At 46.6% G+C, this 9,612-nt stretch overlaps 1 long non-coding RNA gene across 2 annotated transcripts; it reads right to left on the reverse strand.

Annotated features, from left to right (window-relative positions):
* Positions 1 to 356: 356 nt before the first annotated feature.
* On the reverse strand, positions 357 to 8,552 carry LOC136790851 (uncharacterized). 2 transcript variants are annotated; one of them, XR_010831616.1, is made up of 4 exons: positions 8,118 to 8,552; positions 7,869 to 7,991; positions 6,432 to 6,564; positions 359 to 808 (listed from the first exon to the last, which is right to left on the reverse strand). It is a non-coding gene; the product is annotated as an uncharacterized lncRNA (long non-coding RNA). The 2 variants fall into 2 exon arrangements; XR_010831615.1 differs by lacking the exon at positions 8,118 to 8,552 and having other exon boundaries at positions 357 to 808; positions 7,869 to 8,109.
* Between the last annotated feature and the right edge of the window lie 1,060 nt (positions 8,553 to 9,612).

The following is a 9,612-nucleotide window of genomic DNA, read 5'->3' on the forward strand; positions in this document are numbered from 1 at the left end:
CAGAAATAAATCCACAGAAAGGAAAAATGATGCTATGAAGGTGACTGATTCAAGAAGCTACTTCTGTAAGTGCCAAAGCAGCATTTCATCCAGCAGAGCTATATACGTAGCACATATTTTTCTGTTCTCTTTCCCCTGTCTGATGATGAAAGATGACAAGTTCTCAATTTGTTTTTATAATCGCATTCCTCCTCAAAATGCTCTGTGGGCCTGGAGGAGAGGCAGAAGATGTCACGTGAAGCCTTGAAGGACAGTGAGATTAATGTAACAAACCATCATTGCTGTCCATGGCTGTTATCAGGCTGCTAGCAATAGTTGCAAACAACCAAGTGTAAAGAAACACTGAAACCCTTTCAGAAGAAAGTAGTTTTGTAGAGAACCTGGCTCCAGACACAGAGAAGGGAGGGCTCATTCAGCTCTTGTGTTGCTCACAGAGCAGTCACAGATACTTCACAAAATCTGGAGTCTTTGAGATTCTTTATCTATACTGCCCACTTTATTGCAAATCAAAGAGGACACAACAGTACAGAACAGTACAGGGAAGTCCTGTTCAGGGAGGTGACAGATGGTGAAATTTACCTAATGCAGTGCTGAAATGGTTCTTCCATGTCTTCTTCACATCACTTTCCATTGCATGCATGGCACAAGACACCTACTCTTTGCAGATAGCTGGTTCTATATTTTATTTTTATTTTTATTTTTATTTTTTATTTTTTTTTTTATTTTCTTATTTTTATTTTTATTTTTTTATTTTTATTTTTATTTTTATTGAGTATGAGATATCCATGAGGAATGTCTTCTCACGAACCTGTAGAAAGAAACAGGGAGAGCCTTCAGAAATGCTACTGGAGTCCCAACACTTCTGAGAAAAAAACAAACAAACAAATAAACAAAGAAAAAAAACCAGAGAACATTGTTTTAAGGGGACAGAGTAAGAATGCATTGCCTCTCAAGAAGTGGGTTCAGACCTACATGGCTGTGATTCCTAGGCTCTGCACTGCCAACAAGAGTTTTCTGTTATTCTGTTTTATTTTGTTAGCTCATGAAGGCTGGAGCTTCTTGGAGAGAAGGGATCTGAGTGAAAGAAGCAGCCAAAAGAGTTGCTTCACTAGCAAGAATGATTTCCTAGATGCCAAAGCTGAAAACATGCACAAGAACCTTCTTGTGACTAGCCTGAATATATTTGAACTGCCCTGTGAGTTTAGACATAAAAGGTTAGTACTCTTCAATTTGGCTAAAACCATACTGTGGTGGGTATAATTAAGCTTTGGAAAAAGTAAATCAGTCAGCTGAATGCAGAATTGTTGTTCACCAAATCCCATAATACAAGAGCTAGAAGGCAGCCAGAGAACTAGCAGATAGTTAAAATAGATGAAAATATGTGACTCTGCACTGGGGGTCGTGAATATCTGGAACTGGCTGCTGTTGGAGGCAGATGGGATCACCAAAGGATCAGACAAATTGATGGACACAGGAATAAGTGAATTCTGAAGAGACCAGGCAGGGATGGGCACTGTCACCTCTCCAGAGCAGTGGTTGCTGAGGAATCAGGGAGCTGTGGACGACAGAAGGTGGCCCAAAATAAGCACTGCCTCTGCTCATGGCAGAGTATGGGCTACCTTAATCACAGGTCTGACCCCACAGAGCACCTCTTCTGCTCCCTAGGACAAACCTAGAGCAGCATGCAGGTCTTCGGAGTTCTGCTCCAGCAGAACCCCTACTTGTTTGGGCACAGCATGAGGACACTCATGCTGAAGATATGAACACAAGTCCCAAGAGACTGGTCAGTTCCCATTGTGGGTAGACACCGAGTTGCTTTCGATAAGACTAAGCAAAGAGCCAGAGCCCATACATGAAACCCTGAACAGGGAGCATGACTAAAAACCCATGTTCTCGCGTCCCAACCTTGTTCTTGAGTTACATTTATGCACCCCTTTGAATACTAACACCAAAAAAAGATTAATCACCCCTTGGAGAGGCCAGATTCCCTCCAACATCGTAGAAGGAGTCTAACAGATGAAGCCAGAATCTGCTCCCTGTAAATCTGAAATAAACCCAAAAAATCCGTGGACTGAAACACACCAGAAAGCAGCCTCTGGCTCAGAAAGCAAATTCTTCAGCAGCGGCTGTTGCATCACTATAGGGAAAGGAGGAAAACAAACGGCTTGGTGCCTATAAACAAGGGCCATTGTTAAATGTACTTGAGGATTTTCGTGGAGACAGCATCAAATTTCAGGCTTCCTGCTACTAAGTAAATGCTCTCTGATATGTGGAGGCTGCTGTCTCTGAGTTTGCAAAAAGAAGAATTGTTAGTATGCTAAAAATGTAACAATTATCTTCCTTCCCCGCAGTATCTGAACTTCACTTCACCTTGAACCAGGGTCTGAGATAGAGAACAAACCCAAAAGAAACGCAGATGCAAACTCTGTGGTGTGAAGAATCCCTTGTTCCAGGCTAAAGGATCAGATTCACTCGGCTAGACTCCAGTTCACCTGTGCTATTTTGACCTAAAACAGGGTGTATGTTGAGGGTGGGGTGGGGTATAAATGGGGCTGTGAATTCCCCATCGGTTGTGCACAGGTCCAGGTCCAGGTGTTGAGAATGAAGCCCAGCAGACTCTCCTGGATCTGTGCTCAGAGCTGCTGATCTGCTGCTGGGGCTGACTGCACCAAAGCGGCTCTTGGTTCCAGAAGAGCAGAGTGTTTCCAGCCCTTGTTAAAACCAAACGGGATCTACCTACCTCCTCCCCTGACTTCTCCCATTCTAGGCCTGCTTTTTCCCCTTTTGTCATGTTAATTGTCCACAAGGTAACAGAAGTAAAGTTTCTGGACCAATGAGCAGGGCTGAAGAGGGAACATCAGACTTCAAAAGAGCAGGGACATGGGAAAGTATGATGCTGTCTAGCTTCCTTATAAATTCCATTTCTTTCAGGGAAGTTGCCATGCATGCCCAGTATTTTAATTTAATAGTGTGAAGGGTGTCTTGAATCACGAGCAGCGAAACTTTCATGCCTCATGGGCTAACTCGGAACTGGCTGGTTTCTGCTACTTGCAGGCATACTGAATACTCTCCGCAGAAAACTCTCTGCAGGCAGCTGAAATGATGTGATAACTTTACCTGCTGACCTGTAGGTAGCTTGTGTCCCATCATTACAGTGCAGATTTGCTCTGCTTTCTTCTCACCTTCCAAAGATGCTTCAGGTAAAACTTGCTTTAGGTATGTCTGAGACAAAATAATAAGCTGATATATATTTGAAGTTGTTTCCAGCCTTTCTGTAGTTTCATATAGCTCTGGTTTATGAGTTGATTCATATAGATTTGAAATATAAAGTGAATTCATGTATTTTGAAAAGTCTGTAAATGCCCACAGGAGCATATGTGGCAGAAGCCACATCCATCTGTAATGTGATGGATTGAAATTCATCTCTCTATTTTCAGGCAATCCACTGCTGCCTATCCCCAAATCTGCACCTTTTCCTTATGAAATTAAAAATAGGACTTTCCTAGGGTCAGAAGCTTTCTTAGGCTAAGACATTGGTGTGGAAAGTGGAAAAAGACATAGGATTATTTAGAGTAGCTTTGGAATAAAGAGAGATTTGAACTGTATCCTCTGTACAGAGTGGTAAAATTTCCCAACACTGCATAAAGCTGGCATGGACTCCAGCATCTCTTCTCCTGTCATTTCATAGCTGGGTTCAATGGGCTGGTCATAGCTTACCGTCAGCTCTCACCTGCTGCCTGGTGGTACAGTGGTGTTCAGTATTTAAGATTTAAAGGGGTCATCATAAACCCATGGAATAAATGAGATTGGAAAGGACCCCTGGAGGAGTCTATTCCAAGTCCCAGACAGAAGCAAGTCCCCCTGTTTTGGTGTCAATTTGGACAGGGTGCAGTCTGTCCCATTATCTGTGCGATGAGGTAACATGGAAAAAATAAGAGCCACAACGTGCTTCTGCCAAATTGCAGGGATCTCTTACAAGGTTCTAAGCTAAGAACTAAACCAATGCGGCCAGAAATGGGGACGTGGTTTATTCACATTGCTATTTTCTATGAAACAATGTTAATGCCCCAAAGACATACTAGAACCACCAAATAAAATGTTTTTTTCTTGCCTCGTCATGCTGGACCTTGCATTTGTCTTGCAGCCTAAACACACTGAGGAGGCAAGGCAGGCTCATGGGAAGGAATTTGCCAAAAAGGCCATTTGGGCTGCAGCGCACCCTGACCACCCAACGTGCTCTGTGAGCAGAAGGAACCAGAGAAGTTTCTCCCTCCATGGAGGAGCAGACTCTGGGATGGGGAGCTCTTTTAACAGCACTTTGCAAAACTCTGCCATAGTAACCTGAATGTAACTGCAACCTCCCCACATTCATACTGGGGGCTTTTGGGAGGCGCAGCAGGACAAAGAGCTCTGCTTTGGGGAAAAGCACTTTTGAAGCCCAAGGGAATCTCAGATCACATATCTCCTTTGGCCAGCCCTGCTGCAACATTACCACGCATAAAAGTGCTTCATTTGGCGGGCGATGCAGATCTCCCCTTCCCTTAGCTGTTCCTTGAACCCCTTCCCTGGAAACCCAGCCTGACCTTGCTTAGCTGGAAGAAGCTTAACACAAGCATCTGAGCGCTTAAAGCAAGACAAAAGCAGTTCCTGTAAAATCTGTCAGGACTGATCGAAACCATATTGTCCGCTTAAACTTGAAAGGCCTTAATCTCCAAGGGACAGTGCGACTGAGGGTTGCAGGGTTCTTAGAGTAGTTATCTGCCTTCACAGCCTGCATCTGGGTGGATTTAACCTCGATCCTGCCTGTTGAAGCAGCCACTGGATGTGTGCAGACCATCTCTGGATCAGGGGGAGGGGAGGCTTATGTTCCTGGTTGTCTTGAAAGGAGCCATCAATCATCCCCTCAAGAAAACACCCCCTGAATCTAAACAGCATCCATAGCAGCTGCTTGAGCCCTCATCCATTATTGCCTCTACACACAGAGATCCTGTTGTATTTAAAAAAGGAAAAAAAAAGGAAAAAAGGAAGAAAAAGAAAAATCCTACCAAAACGTGAAGTTCTGAAAGTTCACTCAAAAGACACGTTCAGGGTTATAAGATGTCTGTGGCTCATGGCCAGCTTTGGGGTAACCTACGGGCTGCTCTCCCAATGGGATTTGGATTACACTAACCATCCTGTTCCTTCCAGACGGTACCATTAGCTCTCCATGCCTATTGATCATTCCGCCAGCTCTCCTGCCAGAGGAACACGGTCCCATGCATTGGCCACGCCGCACCACCACCACCTCCCCCAGCCCTGTGCATCCCTCCTTCTCCACCAGCTGCCCCTCACAACATCATGCCCCGGCTCCAAGCCTCTCTCTTGCAGGCACTGAATTCATCCCTCTTTCATTACATGGTTTGTTTTTCCTTTTTTTCTTCTTCTTTTTTCCCCTTTTCACTCCCAAGCTGCTGACACATAGATTTATAGCCAAATGTCAAAGCTTTCTGGGTCTTGGACTAGCTCTACTTACTCTGGGAAACTTCTGGAAAAAGAATTCATGTGCTGGAAGGGCTTAAATGCATCTGTGGCAGATTCAGCTCCTTGCTGTTAGCACCCTTCAGAAGAGCTGAATGCAGGCCAGATTTTGTTTATTTTTTTCTCTAACCCCCCTGCCCCCTCACTTTTTTGTTCTCCAGTGGGAAGGAAAAAAAAAAAAAAAGAAAAGTCTGGTGGAACCTCTGTCTCCTTACATTCCCATTTCTTTCCCTTTCAGCATCTTATGATGATTGCTTCTAACTCCACTGCCTCCCTCCACTGCCTCCCACAACACCTCCTCGGCATCCCCATAAAACAGGCTCAGTGGCTGCTGGAATTTCCTTCCCATCATGACGATGGCCATAGCAGTTAGCAGGTCCTAATTCACGCTCTCATGCATGGAGACTTGGCTATTGCTGCTCAGATCTCACCAGTCTCAGGGTGGAAATTCCTTCAGAAGCTGAAGAGCTTTCTGCTGCCAGCCAGCAGGGTAATGATCCAGAACTGGAGTCACCACGTTCATGGCTAGTTTAACAACTTATTTTTTTTCCAGCACCACACACTCCTTGCCTAACTCTCAGAGGTATCTAGTTTTAGACCCAAAGCCCCATTTTACCCTGAAAAGGTCAACCCCCTATTCTTCATTAAGTTCTCATTTTAGACCGTAGGTCTAGCTCTGAAATGAGGGCAAAGTGGGGACAACTTGAGTTAGAAAGACCACCAAGGCACAGCAGAGAACATAAGCTGTCCTTCCACAAGGGTGTGAAGCCGACAGCAGTCCCAGATACCTTTCACCCAGAGCTGTTCCTCTGACAGGGACAATGACAAAGCAGAGTCCTGGTCTCCCTCCTGATCTGTGGACCCACAGCACACACATGTGAGTGTGTGGCTCTGGGATTTGCAGATTGATTTACCTGGTGTTTCGGCTCTCTGGCAGCTGCAGGTGTATCAACCAGAATGCCTGAGAGATCTCCTTCATAGAGCGCAGTCTGACACTAGTTTCTCCCAGAGGACCCTCCTGGCTCACGTACACATCCAGCCACCTTCCTTGTTATGTGGGGTGAGGGTGTGAAGAAAAAAAAAAAAAAAAAAAGAAGTTTCCACTTTAAAGTGTATTTCAGAATTCTGCACCATACTGATGCTTTGGCAACTGTCTGGGGACACAGACACCCAGTGCACATATAGATACCTGCATTAGGCAGACCTTAACATAGGGGTCTACGACAGGCTGGAAAGCCCATGATGGGCCGTGGCCAAGACTGGAAAACCCAGAAGGGGAACCAGCTGGGGGGACAAGCAATGCCACTGCTGTCCTCTCTGCATGTTTACTACTGCATCATCAGAGTAGAAAGGGCTCCTTTTACACTGGTCCAGTTACCTTGGTATTTTCCTCCCCCTCTTCTTTCACCTACGCTTTTGACAGCCCTGGTCATAGTGGAATGAAAACACGGAAAGAGATGATCCTTTCTCCACGGTACTCATCATGCACACTATTAATGATCATAAGCTGAAAGTTCAAGGAAACAATGCCCACTCTTAGCCAGAACAACAAAGGTTGTCTTAGCAGACCAGTAGCTTTGTTATTGCTATTATTACATGAGTAAGTGATGTGCCCTTGCTGCCTAGAAGGCTAACAGTACTCTTGGCTGCATTCATCAAAGTATCGCCATCAGGTCAAGGGATGTGGTGCTTCCCCTCTTGTTCAGCACTGATGAAGCTACCCCTGGAGCCCTGTGTTCAGTTCTGGGCTCCTCAGTGCCAGAGATTCCTGGGCATACTGACAAGAGCCCAGCATCACCCCCCAAGCTGCTGCAGGGCCTGGGGCAGCTCTGCTTCGAGGAGAGGCCGAGAGACCTGGGGCTGCTCGGCCTGGGGATGAAGAGGGCAGGGGGATCCTGTCCGTGTCCGGGCCCAGCCCAGAGCCCCGGCGGCTCCCCCTGCCCCTCAGGCAGCACTGCCGGGCCGGGCGGGTGCCGGAGCCCTGGCACAGGCTGCCCAGAGCTTGGGGGGCTCCTCCTGGGGGAGCTTCAGCAGCTGCTGGGACGTGGGGCTGGGCACCCTGCTGGGGGGGCCCTGCTGGGGCAGAGGGAGAACCGCAGGGCACGGGGGACCCTGTCTGCCTCAGTTCCAGCATGCAGCCAGCAAGGCTGCAGGCCTCACTACTGCCATTTTTCATGGATATTTTTACTAGGTGCAATCCCTGAGCAGTATTTTAGCACTGCAGAGAAGATAGGATACTCCTGGGCTGCAAAACCTGTGTTAGCTTCACTGCAACCAGCAATAACTGTTTCTTAAATCCTGAGACTTTCCGATGCTGGTGAATATCAGCACACAAGTAAATCATTGCTTACCGAGGAACATGGAGTCCTTGGTCTCTGTCTCTTCCGCTTTGGCCTTGGAGAAGCTGCTCTGTGAGGGCCTTTGGTAGCCATTCATGCTACTAAGGTTTTGAGCTTCAGTCTTCCACCAGGCCCCTAAAGTAAAACCAAAAGTCCTGCAAACATCTGAGCAGCATCGCAGAGGTTGATTTGTAACCTGGATCACACCAGCTGGGATTTATCTCCTACAAATGTAGACGTCGACAGTGTGGATTTCCCTACCTGTCATCTAGACTTCCTGGATGGTCTGTGGTAGAAACAGGAACTCGCAGGCTGCGACTCATCTGACTTATTTTAGGTATCTACATCAGAATGAGGTGAATCATGCCTGAAAGTTCTTTTTTGTTTCCCCCATTAACTATAAAAAAAAGCCCAGTCTAGACTAGATTTGAGCTGCTGGCAAGACATTCATGAGGAAAAGCCAGAAGGACAGGTCAAAATTTCAGTCCGGACAGAAAGAGAGACGTATTGGAAGACAGAGGTGGATTTGTGAGTCATCAGTACAGACGGTGTGTTTGTGGATGAGGTTCCCTGAGAGCTGGGGCACGGGGAGATAAAAAGACCATGTGTGACCCTGTAACAGTCCCACAGGTAGTGAACAGGGAGATCAGGAGAATCCTGCAAAGGTGACTGAAAGGTGGGTGGAGAACCAAGTGGGAAAGTGTAATAGAAATCAAGAGGAACAAGACCTCAAAGAGAAGAGTATGCCCAGTGACAATATGGATGGGGCTGGCAGGTCCAAGCCATCTGTGCATGCAAGGAAGGCTTGAAGCTTGACTGGGAAGAGATCAGTAAAGACTTTGATAGGAGCAGTTTCAGTGAAGTATGGTAGATGGGTGCTGGATTGCCAGAGATCTCCAGGAGAAGAGAAAGGGAAAGCCTAGTCAGTCTAGTGACAGTCTCCGTTTTCACCATGATTTGACCTTGATGTGGAATGCATAGACAGGTATTTCCAGGAACATGCAGAGTTAAGGGTTCAGGAGCAGTGTCACCTTTTGGATGCAATATAGAACTTGCTGCTGAAAGCTGATCTCTAAAAGGAAGAGCACAAAGTGATTTTCCTTACAGAGAGATTATTCCATAAAAGCAAATTTCTCTACACATCTGCTGCTGCCCACTCTGAGACAGGTTGACAGGCCCTACCTCTGACCTCATGCACTCCAGCAGTTCCCCTGTTTCTCACTGCTTTTAGTTCAAGTGTAAATTTACAGACGAAACAACAGGACAGTGCTAAATGCTAGACTTAGGTTTTGCTCCCTGTCACAGGGGTTTTAACCACAAGTCTTTACTGTGGAAAAAAAAAAAAAAATTTAAATGCTTATTTTCTTCCCCCCCCCCCCCCCCCCCTTTTTTTTTTCCTTCTAGAATCTTTGTCGTAATATAAATCTGCAGAAGTCAGAGTATTTCTTCTAGGAATCTTAAAAAAAAATAAAAATGCCAACCATATCCTCAGCTGCATTAAAAGAAGCGTGGCCAGCAGGTCGAGGGAGGTGATTCTCCCCTTCTGCCCCTCTCCTGTGAGCCCCCCCTGCAGCGCTGTGCTCAGCTCTGGGCCCAGCATGGGGACACGGAGCTGTCGGAGCAGGGCCAGAGGAGGCCTTGAGGATGCTCAGGGGTTGGAGCAGCTCTGCTGTGGTGCCAGGCTGAGAGCTGGCGGTGTTGGGCCTGGGGAAGAGAAGGCCCCGGGGAGAGCTGCCAGCGGGCTGCCAGGGCCTGC

This window comes from Anser cygnoides, chromosome 4 (assembly GCF_040182565.1).
Source record: "Anser cygnoides isolate HZ-2024a breed goose chromosome 4, Taihu_goose_T2T_genome, whole genome shotgun sequence".
Taxonomy (NCBI): Eukaryota; Metazoa; Chordata; class Aves; order Anseriformes; family Anatidae; genus Anser; species Anser cygnoides.